Raw genomic sequence first — 22304 nt, forward strand, 5'->3', positions numbered from 1 at the left:
TTTTCTTTTCCTTCTAATACTTATTCCTTTTATTTCTTTTTATTGCTTCACTGGATTTCTAGTACAATGACAAATAGAGATAGTAAAAGCAGACATTCTTATCTCATTTCTAATCTCAAAGAAAAAATTTTCTTTTACCATTAAATATTGTGTTTATTGTATTCTCTCTTTTATTTCTAACTCACAAAGATTTTCATCAGGGATTGATGTTAAATTTTATAAAGTCCTTATTCTTTACCTATTTAGATGATGCCATTTTTTTCTTTATACTACTAGCATAGTAAATTTCATTGATTTTCAGTCATTAAACAATCTTTATATTGTTGAAATAAATCAAAGTTAACAAGCATGTATTACCTATTTTTGTATTTTATTAGATTAGATTTGATGATATTTGTTTAGGTATTTTTCATCATTGTTTATGAATGAGGTGGAGCTGTAATTTTTCTTTTTCATAATGTCCTTGTAAGGCTTTTAGATTTTTAGATTTTTCTGGCTTCTTATAATTAGACAGAATTCCATCTTTTCTGTTCTTTGAACAAATTTTTGAAATGACATTATTTCTCAGTATCATCCAGATGGTACACCATACAAGGCCTGGTGTTTTGTTTATGTGGAAATATTTAATTACAGATTCAATTTCTTTAATAGTTAATTTTATATTTCTCTTCCATGCTTATTTTTATTTACAATAAGAGAGGTACCACATACACTGGAGAAAAATGGTCTTTTCAGCAAATAGTGATAAAATAATTAGAAATCCATGCAGAAAAAATGAAAAACATGTCCTTTATCTACAGCACATATGACAGTTTCAGTTGAATTGTACATCTTTATATGAAATTAGAATCAGAACAGTTTGTAGAAGATTAGGCAGAGGTTAGGAAATGATTTTTTATACAGGAAAGAATAGTAGTAACTCTTAAAGTAAATATAAATGAAACTAGATTAAAACTTTTTTCATCAAATGATGTCATTAATAAAAAGCCAAACCATGTAGTGGAAGAACATAAAAGCAACACATGTAATCAATCAATAACGTTTATACAGAATAGATCAAAAAAAATTCCACAAAATAATAAGGCAAAAAGTCCAATAGAAAATGAGCAACAGACTTGAGTAAGAAGTTCATGAAAGAAGAAATCCAAATACCCTGAAAACATAAGAAAAAGTGATCACACTTATTAATAATCACAGAGATTGAAAGTAAACAAGAATGAAACAATACTGCATACATACCAGGATAGGTAAAATTTTAAAAGATCGGCAATATCAAATGTTAATGAAAGTTGGGGACAGTGGAATTCAGCTAGTATGAATATAGGTTGATATAACCACCTTGGAAACCAGTTTAGCATTATCTAGCATGTTTGAAGATTAATCATGCTGTATAACCCATCAGTTCTACTACGTAGACTTCAAAAGACATAAAAAGAGTTGTAGCAGCAATATTTCTAATGTTCAAAAATGCAAACAACTCAATTGACCATCATCAGTAGAATGTATAAATCAACTGTTATAAAAAGGAATGATTATTAAATAGGACCATTTTAGGAGATTATTATTAAGTAGACTCATAAAAATAAATAGGGCAAAGCTGCACATAAAACCATATAAGGGAATTTCACAAATATAATTTTGACTAAAAATAGACAAACAGAAATTCAGACCTTATAGAATATATATTGCATTATAAACTCTAGGCCCCAGCAAATGTGTATAATGTTTAGGTAATAACACTTGTGCAGTGAAATTATAAAGACAAGCAGCCATGCGATTTCATAAAAGTCAAGATAGTTGTACCTCTAGGAGGGAGTTGGAACAGTGATTAGGAGTAGGTACAGGGAGGGGGGGTTCTTATGAGATGCTGTTAATATTCTATTTTTTGACCTGAATACTTATTATGTAAATATTTCCTATACAAAAAAGTACTGACCTGTGCATCTTTAATTTTGTTCACTTTTCTATATGTGTGTATAATAAAAGAATTCTGGTACCAAAAAAAGTTTTAAAACCTTATATTTCTATAAACATATTCTTTTTGCACTCAAACAGCACGTCGCTCTGACTCATTATCTACATCTAGGCTTCTGTCACTATCCATCTGGGTGACATAAGGCATATCAGATTTTTTATTTGTAAAATAAGAATATGATATTAGTGTAGGATTATCTTCTTCCTGCTCTGAAACTTGACTTTATTTGCCCATTGTTTTGTTATTTTAACTATAGGTTTTCACCATCATTGTTCCTGTGTTATAATTGTCATATCATTAATTTATCATGAGATATTTAATCTAAGCAATAATTAACATTTCCTCCAACAGAGTTACAACTCAGAAACCATTTCAGTTGTATTTCTCAGAGTTATATCCAGAAACAAATGATGGTCAAGACTGAGGATTGTTTGAAAATTACATAAATTCCCAATTTTAATTTTGTGCTAGGAAAAAGTTAATTACTTTATTTTTTTGCTCTGTAATGGTAATAGGATCTGAAAAACAAATGTTATCACCTGCCCCTGCAGTCTATTTGCTAGTTTGTTAGTGTTTCTTCACAATATGAACTACATGCTAGGCAGAATAATGGCACCCAAGGATACCAATGACCTAATTCTCAGAACCTATGAATATATCCCATGACATGGCAAGAAGAAACCAAGTTTGCAGATGGAGTTAAGGCTGCTCATCATGTGACCTTAAAATAGGGCAGTGATCCTAGATTGTCTGTATGGGCCCATAGTAGTCTCTCAAGTGTTCTAAAATGTGCAAGAAGTGAAGTAGTGAAGAAGTTTCAGAGTGAAGAAATAGGACAAACACTCAAAGCCATTTCCGGCTTTGACAGTGGAAGTGGGGCATGAGCCAAGGAATACTGGCTGCCTCTAGAAGTCAGAAAGGCAAGAAGATGGATTCTCCCCTAGAGCTCTGTGGAGAAAACTCAGTCCCACTGACACATTTTAGCCCACATTTAACCACATTTTAGCCCACAGAATCCATTTCAGCCTCCAATCTCTAAAACTGTAAGATAATAAATTTGTGCTGTTTATAACCACCAAGTTTGTGGTAATTTGTTATAGCAGTAATACTATTTCCCTGGTATAAAAGCGAAAGTATTATGGATGTATTTCCATTATTATTTTTTTTTAATTCCTAAAATTTTGAAGTCGTATTTTGAAAAGAGACATCATAACAAAATTTTGAAGCCAAATGGCATAATTGAGTTGCCAATAAATACCTGAAAAAGAAAAAGAAAATAGATCATGGTATTAAAATTCACCTGTTTCCACCAGAAGACATAACATAGGATTGTGATTTCCCCCAAATTTTATAGGTAATTATTAAACAATAAATTAAAATCAGAGTAGTTACCCCAAAAGTAGAAATCAAGTAGAAGATTTTTTTTTATGAAAGATGAACTGACATATAAAAAATGTACGTGTGTGTGTATATATATATTTGAGAGAATACTAGGAAAGGTGGAATCACAGGAAGAGGAGGTCTGCGGTTTTGCATGCTAGCAAGAGGTGCTTGAAGGAGAGGTGTGTGTGTGCGTGTTTGTGTGTGTGTTCAGTATACTGATCAAGCCAAGATAAGAAAGTATATTTTTCTTTAAAGATTATTGCCAATACATTCTCAAAAATTCAATAATGAAATCAAGTTAAAACTCATGAATACAAAGATTTTGTCAGTTGCCCTAACCTTAATTTGTTTGTTAAATTGGTAAAAACTCTTCTTAGAGTTATTGAAAAGGAAAATTATAAAATGTGAACATACGTGAAAAACAAACATGAAATAAAAACCCTTTAGCAGTAATGGATATTTTAACACAGTTTATGAGTGGAGAAGGATAGCAACCAGGTCAATTTATCATAAAGATTTTAGGTGGCAAAATTCATTGAAAAATGTGTTCTATGTGTTTAAGTTAACATTGTATAAATAGACTTCCTTCTTATTTCTGTTGACACTGCACTGTTTTCATGTTTTCACATCACTTAGGAGAAATTGATATATGTTACGTTTTATTCAAATTGTATATGTATTGTGCTTGCTCATAAAATATCCCTTATTTGAAGCTTTAAGTATAGCCATATAAATATCTTTTAAAACCATATATGTTTATGAGAAGGGTTTTTAAGTAATATTTTTCATTATAAGCAGAACAGATGCACAGAATCCTTCATTTCCTTATAATGGAGGTAATCTCTTTATCTACAGCTTATGTATAATGCTTATATGAATATGAAAACGAGTTACTGGATATTTACTCTGTTACACGGAGTGGGGAAAAAAAAGATATAAATCGGATGATAAAAGGAGTTCTTGGTTTAACTCTTAAAATCTGAACCAGAACTAAGAATGTGTTTTTCAAAATGCTTTGAAACTAGCTCAAAGGGGAAAAAAAAGAAGAAGAAGAAGACTAAATCTAGAGTAAAGTGGAGAAAACTTGATATTTGAGAGAAAATGCAAATGCTAACAACCTAAGGGTGCCACCTGTCTAGCTTCCTTTAAAACCACAGAAATATGTGCTTTGCAGCGGAATTCAGTGATGTTCAGAGCTGCGAGGCCCACAGCTGGTGGGAGCGGGGTCCACTGGCAAGCTTATTTCTCAACCAGACTTCCCACCCTTTTGGTGCCGAATGGGCAAGATGGCAACAACAGATGGAGTATCACTGTGGTACAAAAAACATTTGAGGGGAAACATGTGCAGATGCATTTTGGCCGTGAAACCACGTGAAAGGTCTTACAATTAGAGAAATTAATTAGAAAACAGAACTGTTGTGTAGAATTTCAGAAAGTTTTGGCAGTAAGCAATTACATTTGTAAAACCAAATAGCTAATGCCTTTCTCCTCGTCTTTCAAATAATACATTTTATTTCCAACATGTTCCATTTCTATGGAACTCCTATCAGTGTACTGGTGGTGAATAGATACAGTCCCTAAGTGATAAAATTTTGCTATGGGAATGAAACTTTTTTTAGTGCAAATTCCTCATGTTTTGGATTTTATTCTTTCTAACATATCTGTAATTTCCCTTTGTTCTAAATATGCTAGGCTAGAAAACTTACAAGTCAACAAGATTTATAGTGAAATCTATTAATTCTATTTGTAGGATTAGGCGGTAATTAATAAGTTTTTTTTACTGTCTTAATGAAGACTTGACCATAAATATTAGACCTAAAATTCATACGGATAGACAATTCAAACTTTTTCATCACGACGATTCAGTATGGTGATAAGTGCGTGCTTTACATAACAGAGGTAGGATTCCATAATCTAAGCAGTGGGTTAAAAATAATTCTTTACTTTCCTACATATATATTCAAAAGTTAGCATGCTTTATTATTCATATTCATATAACACTTCCAGTATGCCTAGTACTACCTGAAGCTATTTAATGTGTTTTTTTTTTCCTTTGTGTCTTTATTTTTTAAAACTATATGAGGTTCACAGCAAATTGAGAGAAAAGTATAGAAATGTCCCTACACTCTTAAGCCCACACGTAGCTAGCTAGCCTCCCCCACTATCAACAACACCCCCACCAGAGTGGTACATTTGTTACAATTGCTGAACCTATGTGGACACATTATCACCCAAAGTCCACAGTGTACATTAGGGTACACTCTTGGTGTCCATTCTCCAGATTAGGAAAAAATGTATAATGAACTATATTCACCATTACAGGACCATCCAGACCATTTTTATTGCCTTAGAAGTCCTCTTTGTTCTGCCTATTCCTCTCTCTCCCCTCTTTTTTTTTTTTTTTTTTTAATTTATTTGACAGAGATCACAAGCAGGCAGAGAGGCAGGCAGAGTGAGAGAGGAGGAAGCAGGCTCCCCACGGAGCAGAGACCCTAATGTGGGGCTTGATCCCAGGACGCTGGGATCATGACTTGAGCTGAAGGCAGAGGCTTTAACCCACTGAGCCACCCAAGCAACCCTCTCTCCCCTCTTTAATGGATTTTTAATTTCCACAAGAACCCTACAGTGGAAATCCTTCATTCCATTTTGCTGGTGGGGGAATTGAAATTTGGATGTGTCATGTAAGATTCAGACTTTGTTCTACATGACTATTCAGTCTGTGTTTTTCCCAATTTCATGATGGCTCTTTTCAACCAAGATTCCAAATAACAGCTTTTTTTTTTTCCCCCTGTGTTGTCATCACTGTCAAACTGAAATAAACTTTTCTTTCTCATTGGAGAATTGTTGTTCTTTTGGCTCTATGTTCACTGGAAGTACTGTAAGTCTTGCCTAATAATTTACAGTGTCAGCTCAGCGATCAGATTTAAAACCCAGCTCTGATACTCAGATGCTCTGTTTTGCTGTGTGCTGCCTCATGTCTCTGTGCTTTCAGTGTTTTCATCCATAAAATGGGGGCAGTATTATTTCAAAGATTTGTTTTAATATTTAAGTGACACAGTACTGCAACTGCCTAGCAAATAATAAATGCTCAGTGTTAGCAATCACTTTCTTATTTTAAGAGAGAGATGTAAACTGGTCCAGCAGTTTTAATACTTAAAATCTCTTGCTCTCTCTGTCTATTGGTCTTTGAAGTAGGTTATTTAAAAGAGGATTCTAGTTATACTTGCTCTCGGTCGATTATTTTATTGTTTGCTACAAAAATGTTGGGATGTGCGACTAGGAAATACTCCATTTTTTCCCCTTAAATTAACATGTTATTGTTTGGGTATCTCTGGGAGTGCTATAAAAACTGAAACGTTGGTGTGTTTTTCTATATTATTTATATTTGTGTGTTACCATGCAGGGTTTTCCTGCTATAAACAAGCAAATGCAAGGAGTAAGGGCTCCAAAGGAAATATTCCTTTTCTAGTGCAGCTAAAACTAAGTCATCAGCTGATTTTCCACTTAAATTTTACTCTTAGAACAAAGTATTATACAGATTATGGTTTTTTGAGTCATATTTAAGAGTGATGATTATAAAGATTTTTTAAAATACAACAGTTTTAGCTTTTACGTTACAAAAAAAGGGATCTCCCAAAATATATACTTGGATTTTATCAGAACTCTGGACTAAGTAATCATAAGCTTCAATTATATTTTTATATTATGACTTAGGCGAATTTCTATTTTTAAAGATTTAAATAGCTAGGAATAAAATAGCTTCACAGTTTCACTTAAGTCCATTTGCATTCACTATCTCATTTATTGCTGAAAATGCTTCTACAGAAATTTAGAAAATATAATATTAATATCACCACTTTGTAGGTGAGAAAACAGAGACGCAGAACAGTGTGAGTTGTCTGAAATAATATAAATGGTTATAAATATATCCAGGACTGGGGCTTATCTTCCCGATTTAAAGTCTTTGTAAAATTTCTTAACATACCAATAAGCAGAATTCTGTTCTGATTACATGTCCTTCTGCTCCCAAAATATCTAGTATGAGTCGTTTAGCCAGAACCAAGATGTTCCCATTTTCAGTAAGTCTGCTCAACAAAGTCATTAGGCATAACTAACTGCTATCACAGCCATCTGTAAATGGGCTTTGAAGGAAACAACTTTGATACTGTAGCAGAAAACATCACAGAGGCAGAAAACAGTATTTTATTGGATGAGTTTAACAATATCTCAACTAATAAATTGGCTGTCATCCCTGCCCACTGTAGAGATAAGGCGGATGAGGACATGGAGATGCCCTTTTTGGCTTGCCAATTTGCAATTACCCCATGACAGAACACAGTTTTACTATGATTGATGAAACATTTTAGAAAAAAAGGGGGAGGGCTTAAATGGAAGAATTTTATTAGGTTTTAAAATGACAGTGCTAACAATAGTGCTGGGAAAAAATAAACATGAAAACATTTTAAATAGATAGCAAGAACACAACCTAATCAAAACTGCCCAGAATGTCCTTGCTGTTTTCACTTACTTTTGCATCATATATGGAGATATAAACAACTTATTTCTAAGGTTATTGCTGCAACATTTTCTGCTTTGTACTTTGATCAGAAATAGTGTCTGAAAAAAAAAATGAGATACCTCTAAGACTTCAGTGGCTTGTCATAAAGGGATGTTATTAAACATAAAAAAAAAAAAAACCAGTAAATGCATACTCTGAGCTAGAAAAAGCACTAGAGTGATAAGGGAATGTACATTATACAGAAATATCAGGATCACTCTGATCTTGAACATTCATTTTCACGTCAGACAAAGTTTTTGAATCAGTCTGCCTTGCTCTTAAGTATTCGTATCTCAAGTTATATAATCAGTTTTCCCATCCCATATTGGGTCAGATCACTGGTCCAGAAAATAAGGCATCAGGTCTTTTCCCAGAGTCTGTACTATTAGCTAAATCATCTTCACACTGCTCAGTGTACCTAACCAGTGGTATAAGGCTACAAAACTGATGGAGGAAAACAATTTCTACCTGACCCTTAAGGCAATTATTTTAGGGTTGGAAGCGTGGTATTTGATTACACCTCATATCATTTTCAATTTAAAGAGCTATAAATTACTCACACCTTTTTTTGAATGGCAACAAGTTTTAAATCAATGAATTCTCCTGAGAATTGAAGAAATGCCCATATGTTTATTATATGCACCATAAAACAGTGTTTCTTTACATGCTTTAATTATTTCTTGGGGCCATGATTTTATTATGTATAAATTTATTTTTATTTTTATTTTTTTTACTCAGAAATGCTATAAAACAGTCAAGTGACTGATGATTTGAGACCAGCCAGACATAAATGATGAAATAATAAGTTCTGTGACATGCTTTATGACAAAAGCAGACTTATCTTCAAAATATAAACAAACGTCATATTTAATCCTGCTAGTATGAAAAACAGGAATACAAGATTTATTTTTCACAGTCCCAAAGTGGATCTCAAATATCCAAATCCAATTAGAGGTTTCTGTCCTCACTAAAGACACTTCAAAAGGCAGAGAAAGATCATCTTGGCAGCACTCTGGAAGCGAACATACCCCTAAGTAGGCAGTCAGAGGAGTTTGGGATCAGGGAGGAAGAACATGCAGGGGCACAAAGGAGCAAAGTGGGATCAGGGCAAAGGAAATACGGAGTACGAGTTGCTACTGAACAGCACAGTCTCTGTTGTGGTTTGACTGCCCGTATGATTCTTGCCTCTTACAAACCGTATACCAAGTCATAAACATAGCAAGCATACCAAACAAAGCACATACCAAGGTGAGAAAAATGGTATGACATACTCGGATCTGGGTGTAAATGAGAAGATTCAGTATTATGATGTCCTTATTGGACAAACGTTTATTGTGCATCTACTATGGAGCAGATATATACAAATGTCTGAAAATACAAATATCAATAATTTATGATGTTCTTCCTTGTTACTCTCACAGTTTAAAATCGAGGACGTATTTGTAGAGAGTTCATCAACTTATAATAATAAAATATGGGAAACTTGTTTTAATAATAATAAAATAGGAAAACAAGTGTTTTTGTATACCGTTGTTTTGCATATCAAGTTTACTTAAGAAAAGGTAAGCATCTGTGGCCATTTTTTCTCAAGCAGATTGGCACCACAGTTTGTATCAATTAAAATTTGTTATTTGATTAGCTTTATGTAGCCACAGATTTTTAAATATGTTCCCACTGTTACTGTACTTTATTTTGTACATTTTGAGATGTCTGTCAGATTTGAAAGATATGTCACCAACAAGATGGAAAAATCATTGAAATTAAATTTCTGTATTTTTTCTTTCAACAAATAGAAACTATGTATGTTACATTTATGCAGACATATATATACACATATGTATATATATATTTTTTAGTCATAAAATAAAATACATAAATGACATTTCACTATAATTTAGAAGGCTATATGGTAGGATTTATGGCAAATATCTAAAGAAAAAGATGTCATCCTGACATTGTCAAGATAAAGTTTATACTTGGATGGAGAAGACAGGGAGAGAAAGGAATCAAAGGTGTCTTCAACACGTGTCTGCACCAGGACTCATGAAATAATGGTGTGGATAAAAAGAACTTGAGGGAGGCAAAATGATTGTCATCTTTGAAGAGGAAGGTAATAAATTAAAAGTTTCTATAGTTAATTTAAGGAATTGTTGGAAGAGATAAGTAGGACTATCTAGTAGCTATTGAATTAAAATTCAGAGAGAGATCAAGGATGTAGACCAAAAAAAAAAAAAAAAAAAAAGCACGTAGGAGTGTTCTCAGGGCTAACAGTTGAATACAGAGAGTGAATGTAATCTCTAAGAAGGACAAACGTCTGCTAACTGAGGCATATTAGGGATGCATTAAATGTTGATTGCAGATAGCCGGAAATCCTGCCCATGCTTTGCTCTCTGGGCCCTGTACTATAACTGAAGGATTTGAAAAATTAGCGTTAGGCTTTTGCCCCACCAAAAATTAAAATATAACATAGATTTGAACATTAAACAAATGCTATTTTTTGTCTTAATCTGTCTGATTAATCTGTCTGATATCAGGATGCACTATTGACTGATAGAGATACAAGTTGTGTTTGTTCCCATTTCTTTCTCAGAAATTAAGACAGTCATATCCCTTGGAATGGAAGACAAAATGTGCAAGACTTAGGTAAAATTGGTATCACCAATGTAGACAGTGGGAAGAATATCACTCAGACATGGGACAAGCAAAATCCTAGTTTAACTATAAAAAAAAAAAATCAGACAAAACTAATAGTTTTGCTTTTCAGTATCATCTCTCACACCTAAATGTAGTAAATACAGAGGAAAAAGTTATAATCCCAAGCTATGGAAGATAGCATATCATCATTATACTATGTACAGTTGGGTGACAGAGGTAATCCCAAACAATATTAGAATAAAATGTGAAAGATGATTAGAGTCAACTTTATGATACAGTAAAGAGAGTACTATGTAGTTACATGGATAAATGTTTAAACTTTTAGTAAGTGTTGATTGGAAATAGGTTTTTTTTTTTTCCAAAACATTTTACTACATTGATTAAGTGTCACTAAATTTATGGCATCTTAAAATCAAGGAAACAAGATCGCATTGATTGTCAGGCTGCCAGTGTTACAGGTATATACTGTTATAGTAAATGTGTCATCCCTATTTTCTTGGTTCATTGATTTATTTTCAGTTTGTTTTAAACTTTAAGTACTTTAATTATTAACAAAATATAGCTGAATTTCATCTGTAATCTAATCTAATAAAATGAGTCTTATAATGGGAAATATAGGTTTCTTTCATTTGGTGTAACAGTTGGTAAATTGATAAATATTTTTATTCCAGCAAAATTATTTCATAATAGGTATTTTATTTAATTTATAGTTTCATTTTTTTCCTCTTAATTTTAACTTTGAAATTTACAATTCACCCCTCTTTTCTTTGCTTTTTTGAAAATTCAGTTGTGAATTTTCAGTCCATTTCCTACATAGGGGCTAAGGGCAGGATGCCCCAAGATGGGGTCTCTTTAGCGTGAAGATTCTTTTCAGTTAAAAAGCAGTCAAAACCAAGTAGATTCAGGAAAAGCTCTTTACCTCCCCCTTAACTTCTCAAAAATAATTTAATAAAAGACCTGCTCCAGGAAGAGAGATATCACCAAAGATAACTATCTTTTACTACAAACTAGGTATGGTAGACAGGGAAGAATCTAGCAAGTCTTGTTTGATCAAAGTCGTCTATGACCCACTCATTCTGAGTGGCTCAACAAACATTTATCCAACATTTGCTCTTGTTGTGATGAGCACTGTATAGTACAGGAAAGTGATGAACCACTAAATTCTACACCTGAAACCAATTTTACTATATATGTTAACTAACTATAATTTAAATAAAAACTTGAAATCTAAAAACAAACAACAAAAAATGTACTCTTTTTCATCATCCTGTGAATTGCATTCCTTCCCTTTGAAGTCCCAGACCCTAGCCTCCTTCTCCCTATTTCAGAATGACATAAATACCTCCTTTTTCCTGACTGTTGTTGGCAATTCCATGTCTGGGTGGATTCCCCCACTATTAAATTTGATTTTCTCCTGTTCATCTGCCTCATGTCAATCTGATTCTTAATCCAGCTAGAAGGGCCTTGAATGGGGTAGGAAATTCTTGCTCCCTGACATCTATTCCTGGTACTCAGAATCAAATCCATATTTTCATACTTCACTAAAATTAGGTAACAACAATTCCTTTCTGCAATGTGCTTTGCTTGTGCACTGTATCTGATTCTCACCTTGACCAACGTGATACCAACTCTATGAACTCTACTATGTCCCTGCTATTAGCTTTTCCTTTGAGAATGTAAGAATCCAAATTAGCTCTTATTTTGAACATTCCTAATCCTACGGTCATCCATTTGAATTTGTATATTGTAGGGTTGATTGTATCCACCATTATTACACCTCAGTCTAATCTTCCTCTGTGTTAAGGCCTATCTACTGAATTACTTTATTATTTGATTAAAATATTATCTTGAATGTTTACTTCATACAGCATACATGGGTGGGTCACCTACTCTCTGAATCCATGCTTTTCTACAAATGTTTCTCACTGTATTGGGTGAAAGATTTCTTTAGCTGGCTAGAGAACTATAGGATCAGTTATTTTATCCCAGTGACTTACACGTGCTCTCCCCCTGCCTCTCAGGTATGTTAGTGAGAATCTGATACTATTTTAATCATTTTCCTTTGTTAACTGGCAACTTTTTTTGTCTGAGAGCTTGTAAGGTTTTTCTACCATTGATTTGATTTTCCCCTTGAATATGTATTACTTTAATGATTAGAAACAAAAATCAATAAAACTAGTTTCTCAAAACGTATTTTATAACTATAACTGAAATACCAGAAAGACTCTAAGAGTGTTATTCATCTTTACTATTATAGTTAATAGATACAATGGAATGAAAAAAAATTAGAATCATTGATTCATAATTTGAAATAAATGTATGAGGATTTTTATCGTGCCCTCTGCAGCCAATAAGCAAGAGAAGTGGCTTCCAGTGTCTAGCGAAATAAGATGGCTTGTTTTCTTTTTTTTTGCCTACTCCATTTATACTTAGTTTTGCTTGTTTGCTCTAAAATGTATGTTTTAATAGTTCTGGCAAAGGGAGAACCAAAAATGATCATAGCATAAAATAAGAACATTTTCTCAAGTGTTACATTTCCTTCAGAAAATAAGTAAATGCAAAAACAGCCAGAGACCATTCTATACCTTGGGTGCGGGGTGGCGGGGAGTGGAGATACATATATATATATTATATATACATAATTAGGTATTAGGTATTAGGTATTATATACATTATATATATTATAATTATATAGATTATAATAATATATACATTATATATACCATATATACTATATATGCTATATAATATTATATATGTTATATAATATTATAATTATAAATAAATAATAAATTATATTATAATTATAAATAAATAATAAAATAACATTATAATATAATAATATATAATATTATAAATATATATTATATATACATAATTAGGTATTAGGTATTATATATATTATGTATATATATTATATATTATATTTAAATAATTTTTCCAAGGATGGATATATATGATATATATATATGATATATGATATATATATATATGATATATATCTATGATATATGATATATATATATATGATATATATCAGGAAAAACCTGATCCATAATCAAAGGCACACTTTTCAAAAAACTTGAAATGATATTTGTAGTTTTGAATAGTTTAAAAAAATTTTTCACTGAAGAAATTCTTTAAAATAATGAATATCCAGTGGAAACTTGATTCTTGTGTAATCTAAATTTCCTTACCGTGATAATTCTAACATTTTGCATTTGATATATCTGACTTTTCTTTAGTAAATTGGACTTATTAAATCAATGGTCATGGGAAAAATGAGTTTATACTATGTATTTTATAATCAACAATGGAAAAGTGAAAAGGATTTCTTCAATAGTGGATTTACTTATTTTTTATCTAATTTTTTAAAAATTTTTATCTAATATTACTTATATTTATCTAATATTATCTTCTTAATAATTCTGCAAATGTGATTCTGTGTATGTGGAAGGGTGGGTTATGAGTGTATCGTATTCTGACCTTCACTTAAGGTGCAGGAGAAATTCTTAGAGGGGAGGAAAAATATAACTCTGTCTTTCTTTTCCTTGTCTTAAATAGAGGATGTAATGACATCATTTCAGTGTGGAAGCAATAGCTCCAGTTCTTTTCTGGCTGGCTGAACCCGTTCTAATTCCACTGTCGTTCTTTCATCTTTCCCTTCTCTTGACCTTTTCTCCCCCTTCCTGTGTGTTTGCCTTAATATTCCCAAGAAGAGTACAAACCGCAGAAAGTCCATAATTGAGGAAGCTAATAATGATGATTTTTCTAAGTTCATTAGAGTGTTGGGTATGAGAAGAGAATTGTCAGTGCTGCTGGAAATAAATGAGCCCAGCAGGCTGCCGTGGGGAGAAAAATAGAAGGAAAAAAAAAATAAAGCTTTGGCACTGCCCCACCTTTGACATGGAGGATCTGTTTCACAAGGAGTCACATAATAGTTATAGTCATTTTAGTGTTCGAATTTACGGAGCAATACCGGCAATCGTGTCCGGAGGGAGAATGTGTGTGGAAGCAATGCTGCTGTTAAGGTTCTGTGGCTTTCAAGTTGTTATAACCCATTTGAGCCCTGCCAATAATATCTCAAGTGCTTGCAAAAAGAAGATAATATTTTCTCTTTTTTAATTATTTTTCCCTAGCTGAGGTCATTGGATTAACAAAAATGGAACACAAATTGTGTTCAGCTTCTGGAATGCCAGTGTCTTATTAAACCATAAAAAAAAACATAAAATTCTACTTTATCATACAGGAAGTCATGTAATTATATGGTGTGTTGCCAAAAACATGTTGTTACTTGGGTAGTTGATATCACTCTTGAATTTAATGAATTAGATGCCCATTAATGGTGTCTTATTTAGAAGACTACTTTATGAATAAGTACACCTCAGTCTACAATGCAGATATACAAGGTAGAGCCAGCTAGTCTTAAGGATAAAACCTGTGTACAACAGATTTTCCCTCTACACTGCATGATTTAGCCCATTTGAGGTTTTCTTTGTCATAGTAAACTAGAGATAATACCAATCATTGTGTTATTGTAATAATTAAATAAAATGAGCCAACTAGCAGAATGCCTGAGAAATGTTTTCTCTCTTCTTTCAGATTATTAGGTATAAACCACACTGATATCGGGTTTTTTGTATAAGCCCACAATAACAAAATGAGTAGCTAGCCACAAACCACAGGCACACGTTGCCCAAAAATAGGTTGAGAGAGGATTCTAGCATTTACACTTGTTTATTATTTACACTCCTGTGTGGCTTTCTGGTAAGCTGGACTGAACCCTGTTGGAAGTGCCAAGATTTTTCTTGCCAACACTGGGAACAAAAACAAGCTAAGGGGCTTTCTTGGTCCCTGTTCTCTGTTCTCACATCCTAATCTCTGGACTGTATTACTCAGTTGGTCAGAAGAGCCAAACCCAAGTAAAAACATACAAAGAACAGCAACAACAAAAGGAAAAACAAGGGTGCAATAATGCCACAGCCACGTTCATTAAAACTACCGAGATCAAAGTAGATGGAGTCAGGAGACAGGGTCCACCTAGAGATAAGTGTAAAGAAAGACAGCAGGCTTGCTACTTGCACTAGAGTTAGTAAACGCCAGGCTCTTGATTCTGACACATCCTCTGGAAGAGGAGAGAGCCTTGAGTGTTACCTCGTGATTAAATAATTTACAACTGCCCAATTGTGAATACTGTCTTAATGTCCTAAAGGCACCTCAGTCTTTCCTTGGTCAAAAGCAAACTCCCTCATTAGCCCCAAAGGAAGCTCCTCTTCTGCTTCTCCCTGTCCTGTTATCAGTCAGATTCCTTCCAGTGGGAATCTGAGAGTCATCCCTGCCTTCTCCCTCTCCAGTTAATCTATATCTAATTAATCTCTAATCCCCATTGATATTTTTAAAATTATCCTATTATCAAAAATCCAAACACACAAAAGTAAATAATAATAATAATAATAATAATAATAAAAGATACACATATAGCCATTATCCAGCTGATATAATTTTCAATTCATGCCTAATCAAGTTTAATCCTAACCACTTTTTTTTTTCTCTCCCCACATCATTGATTTTTAACCTCTAAATATTTCTAAAATATAGCTTACCCCACTTTCTCCTTGATTCCGCTTTGGTTAGTTCTTCATGTCTTGTAGTGTTCTGCCCAGTCTACTGGGATCTTAGCTAATTTTCATTATCTTTCCAAACCTGTTTTGAAATTCAAATCTAGTGCTCGCTTCGGCAGCACATATACTAAAATTGAAATTCAAATCTAATCAGATTTCTCCACTACATGCATCTGATGATGGCCATTATTTTACTCACTGAATGGAGTCCCAAATTCTTAGCAAGTGTTTTCTGAGTTTAGGCCATGCCTACCCACACAGTCTTGCCCTGCACCTTCTACCCTCATACCCAGTGTTCAACAACAGAGCTCTGCTGTAAATTATGCAGTTCGTGCAGGCCTCCAGGCCTTGGGATAAGCTTTTTCCTTTGAAAGGACTACTGGGAGCCCCTTTAGTTTGTCTAAATTCTTATACTTCGGTGCTTGGCTCCAGCATCCCCTCCTCTTCTAAACCTTCCCTGTAAATAACCTTCACCCTTCTATCTTGAAAACTTGACCAGGAAACCATTCTCCTCTCTGAGTTACCACTGCACTGCTAAATAGCCCTTGTGTTTGTTACACACCCTTCCTTCTAAGAATGTGGGCCTTTGTCCATCTTCTCCAGTAGCCATGGATCCTGTTGTGTTACAGGAGGAGGGTGCTTTTGTTCTCGACTGCTCAACTCAGTGTGTTCAACATGAGCCATGAAAAAATTTTTGCTGAAGGAATGTTAATATTTCTCTTTAACAGTTTTTGATAAATGTTAAAAATTTTTATCTCCAACTTAATGGTGTAACAGTGAATTTCTCAAGTGATATTCTAATCTAAATATTTAGTTTATAATCCCACAAGGAGGATTAAATTTAGAGTTACAGAGAGTGGGTAAGAGAACTGGTCAATTGATTTGAACAATGGAAATTAGAGCACAAAAGAAGCAGGCTTCTGTTTTTCTGTATTATATCTATCCAAAGAAACTTTCTCCTTGAAAATTAATTATTATGAAGTTGGACACTGGAAATGTTAAGGCTATTTAAATACTTCAAATTTATATATTACTTCATGAAGATAATTTCTTGCCTATCTCCACTATCTTGGGGGAAGAGAGGAGGTTACTTTTAGATAAGTGCTATTTTACGAAACAAGATTTGACTCAGACCATTAGGGAATTAGTCCTTATTGTATATCCAGTCCAGAAGATTCGGAGAGAGATAACAAAATACTTTTATTTGCCAATTCTTGATAAGAAAGCTAAGAGGTAAAGTGCTCAAAACCACACAGTAGAGAAAGACACAAAAATCATTGTTAATCTCTTTTTTCTGGCTATTAATAATGTTACCCAAGACTTTTAAAAATGTGTTGGATTCCAATAACTTATTGCCATGTTAATTTATTTTTAGAAACATAATCAGTTGGTATAAAGTGTCTCATTTTCTTGGACTCTGACCAATGCTTCAGACCTAGTGAGTCCTTTTCCTCAGTACTTCTGCATATCATTTTTCAGCTATAGACCACAAGGGATACAATCTTCCTCGTTCTCTATATTACCAATAACTGATCTGAGAGCACAATTTCTTTTAAAGTTAATATAAACTTTTCCCAGTATGCTGTAAAAGGAGTCAAATTTTGAGATAAAAATTGAAACTTTTATTTTAATAAGAACTCAATTATATGCTACTGTGTTAACTTGCTTTAGAATGTGAACTCTGACAGCAGGGCACATATCCTGACTTTTTGATTAATTTTTACTTATTTCCCAGTATAAACCATATTCACATTTGGGAACTAGGAGACTGCATAAATATTTGAGTAACTAAATGATTGAATCAAACCCAGCGATATGAAATATTTTTCTTTTACTTGATTTAGATGATTGTGTTCAATCTGTGAGCTGCTCTCAGTTAATTTTAATAAACCAGTTTTGTGTATGCATACATAAACATATGCTTGCTCCAAGTATATATGTATATACTGTCATTAGAGTTATAGACTATATCTCTCTGTACAGAATAAATTAAAAATTAAATATACGTGTTAATAAAGTACTACCTCTTAATAAAGTATTAAATTTTCAGCACAGTTTATATAAAGCCATTCAAAATTTATCTTACTTGGGTGCCTGGGTGGCTCAGTTGGTTAAGCATCTGCCTTCAGCTCAGGTCATGATTCTCGGGTCTAGGGATTGAATCCCCGTGTCAGTCTCCCTGCTCAGGAGGGAGTCTGCCTCTCCTTCTCACCCTCCTCTTGCTCCAGCTTGCTCTCTCTCTCTCTCTCTCTCTCTCACAAATAAACTCTTAAAAAATAATAAAATAAATTACTGAAATTTTAAAAGTTGAGCTATGGGAAAACTAATTGTAAGACCATACATTATAGATTCCTTACAAATATCTTTATTATTATACCTGTGTAAATATAAGTGATTTAAACCAGTTCCCAAAATTAAGAAGCTCCCTTCCACATAGAGAAGAGATAACGTTATACACTAAGACCAGGTTACTGTTAATAATTTTAAGCAGGGACCAGATTTCTAGCAATTTAAATATCAATAGTAGTATTTTGTAAATAAGGAGATTAGCAGCCTGTATATAGTGTTTACTACATGCTAGGCACCACTCTAAAAATTGTCTGAACGTCAATTTCGTTAGTCCTCCTGACAATTTTCTGAGGTAGTCACAACATACTTTCCATTCTACAGTAATCTTTCTATCACAGTAACTAGCACATAATAAACACTCAATAAATGGTAGCTATTACCACAATGAACTCTCTTATAATGTAGTATTCAGGAAAAATGAGATCACTTTGACATTCAGAATGCTCCAGGCTTGAATCAAACTTTGCCCCTTAATAGTTGTGTGCCTTTGGGCAAGGTAATCCAACTTTTTGTATTTCAGTTTTATTTGTAAAATAGGAATCACGTCTGCATCATTAGGTTTATATGAAGATTAAAAACAAGTGTCAGATAATGTATACAAAGTGCTTAGTACAATTCCTGGTTCATTGGGAGTCTTCAACAAATGGTAGTAATCATGTCAGACAACCATGTCTTAAAATGTGCTCCCATGGATGCCACATGGTGTCCTGGACTACCCTGCAGTCAGGTGGGAGGTGAAAAGATATCAATTACATTAGTTCCTTCTCCTTCTATAACATTTTTTAATAGTTCCATAATTCCTAAAATTATGTCCAAATAGAACTATATAAAAATGTAATGGGCGAAAACCTCATCCTTCCAGACTCCATGAAATCTCTTCTGCCCTCTTTCTCCACCCGAGTGAAAGGAATGAGACCATCATTTACTCTTGCAGAATCTTCTCTCACCACGTATGCATTTCTCCAGTCTCCTCTTGTCAAGGTGTCCAGATTCTGAAGGACAGACAGAACCATAGTTCCTCTTTCATCCTCCATCAGAGGCACAATATCAAAATATCAACACAAATCTAAAACATACAGAATAAATGATTGGCCAAGGGAAGAGTAAAAGCTATTAATGCAATGGATATGTCTAATTTAAATGATGTTTATTGATTAAAGAAATTACAGTAACTTCAAAAATATCATGTCATCTTCCCTTTTGAGTTCTAATTAATTTATGTATGTTTGCTATTAATCAACTAGATTTTCTTATATTTGGTAAATTTTTTTAGTATTCACATATATCTGGTTTCATTATTCAAATGCAACTATATTTGTGAAACAATAAATATGGCAGAGAGCTCTGACTGTTCAAAATCTCTTCTTTCTTCTTCCTGGCCTATAACCACCAGCCTCCCTTGTAGTTAAATGTGTCCATTTGAATGAATTCTGGTGAATAGAATGTGGACCAAAGTGATGGATGACTCTTTTATGCTCTATTCGACCCTAACTCCCTACCTGGATCAATAAAGAGAGCCTGGAGACCCAATGGGTGGTGGAGCCACTAGAAGGCAAGAGCCTGGGTCCCTGAACCATTGTGACAGGATGCCTGGAACACTAACCTTGGTCTCTGACTATAGCAGTAAATAATCTTTTTATTTTACTGGGCTCTAACATGTTTAAATACATTTAAAGCACTTTGCTTGAAAATCTTATCTGACCTGTCCATAGTAGTCATTTTTGAAAAAAGAGAGGAATTCACCCCTAGTTTCTACTGTATGTTAATGTCTACACATATATCCTTAGTGTTTGCAAATGAGTAAGTGGAAATAAAACTTAAGTTAAAAATAGAATTTTTCTAAATTCTATGTCTGGGTGCCTGGGTGGTTCAGTTGGTTAAGCTCAGATCATGATCTCAGAATCATGGGATCAAGCCCCATTGGCAGGGAGCCTCCTTATCCCTCTCCTTCTGCACCTCCCCCCATGAGGGCTCTCTCTGTCTCTCTCAAATTAAAAAAAAAAAAAAATAGAATGCAAATAAAGTCTCCATGTTCCTTCTGAAATCACTACTTCAATATCTTTCCATTTCCCAAAATAGACCCATAATTCATTTGATAAGTTCTTATTATACATTTTGGCATTTTAAAATAATTCTCACAGAAGCAGCAGGAGGCAACAGTTAAGAGAACAGGCTTTGGAACCAAACTACCTGGCTCTGCAACTAGCTGTCTGATATTGGCAAGTTACTTTTTTCTCTCTATTCCTTTTTTTCTTCAGCAGTTAGAGGGGGTAACAATGGTACCTTCTTCCTGGAGCTTATATAAGGATCCGATGAATTCATATTTATAAAACATTCAGGAAAATATCCTACTCTTCGTTACTACTGTACGTCTGCAGTAGCCTGCAGTAATGTACAAATTAAATATCATACCGTTTGTTCTTAAAGAGAAATTAAATTTGGTTTGATAAAAATGGGGGATGAAAATTAAAGATATTTTTTGAACTTGTTTTTAGAGAGATTCCCCTATGGTTTCTCTCTGTGCTCCCCAATTTGGCTTCCCTCTACCTTCAGAAGTGTTTCGGTTACCCTATGCTTGCATCTTTGTTCAACATTCTGTCTTCCTTTTCATGACCTTTCTTCTCTCCAACCAATGCTTCTCTATCCTGCATTGGCCAGTGTGGGTCCATTAGTTTCCAAGGGCTGCCTTGAAAACTAGCACAAACTTGGAGGCTCAAAACAACACAAATGTTGTTCCAGAACCTCCCTGGTTCTGGAGGCTAGAAGTCTGAAATCAAGGTGTTGGAAGGGTCATGTTCCCTCCAAAGGGTCTTGGGAAGAACCCTTTCTTGTCTCTTACTCGCTCCTAGTGGTTGCCAGCTTTTCTGTTCAAGGCGTCCCTTGGCTGGCAGCTGCATCACTTCCAGCTTCTCCTCTGTTTCCACATAGCCTTCCCCCTCTGTGTCTTCATGTCCAAATTTCCCATACATTTATCACAAGGATACCATCCCCTGGATTAGGGCCCAACTAGTTCAGTGTAACGTCATCTTAACTTGATTACATCTGCAAAGGTCCCATTTCTAAGGTCATATTCACAAGACACAGGATTAGGACTTGAACATATCTTTTTGCGAGATGTAATTCAACCCACAAGATTTAATGTCACCTAAAAATATTCTCTCTCTCCTCCAGTTTATTATGATCCCTTCTGAAAAGCCCTTGTTTTCTGTTTTATTTACTTGACAGGTAGTATAAATTTCTTTCTGATTTTTTAAAGGGCTTTAAAGGGCTATATATTTTTTAAAGGGCTTTAAAGGGCTATATATTTTCTGTTAAATTGTATTACAAGACAAAAGATAAAGACCATGGACCATGATATAAGTTTGTTTTTGTATGCTCTTCTATAGGACAATAAAACACACATAGTATTCAATTAATACATTCATTAACAAGTGAAGAGGTGTCCACCTAGTGTTGCAAAATTCTTCTATGGAATAAATAATAAAAATAAATGGTACATGATTAGACCATGTCAATTTGTAATCTCTGATGTTCTAACTTATGGTATGCTTTTGACTAATTATAGAGAGAACTGTAAATTTACAAAGAAGTATGATGTATTGACATTATTATTATTAAATTATACATAAAATTTGGAAGATGTTCTGATATAGGTTCAATAATTATGCTCAGTATTTTCAGAAGTAAGAGATTCTATTTTGCTTTGCAACTACAAAGGAAGTGTCACATTATAAATAAAAATAAGAAAAGTGTGGAATGTGGA

General features: G+C 33.7%; 1 protein-coding gene across 2 annotated transcripts in view; it reads left to right on the forward strand.

Annotated features, from left to right (window-relative positions):
• The window catches only part of ADGRL4 (adhesion G protein-coupled receptor L4), a 107724-nt gene that overhangs the window by 36486 nt on the left and 48934 nt on the right, over positions 1-22304 (forward strand). The window lies entirely within an intron of this gene.

The sequence above is a fragment of the Meles meles genome, chromosome 1, assembly GCF_922984935.1.
Source record: "Meles meles chromosome 1, mMelMel3.1 paternal haplotype, whole genome shotgun sequence".
Classification (NCBI taxonomy): Eukaryota; Metazoa; Chordata; class Mammalia; order Carnivora; family Mustelidae; genus Meles; species Meles meles.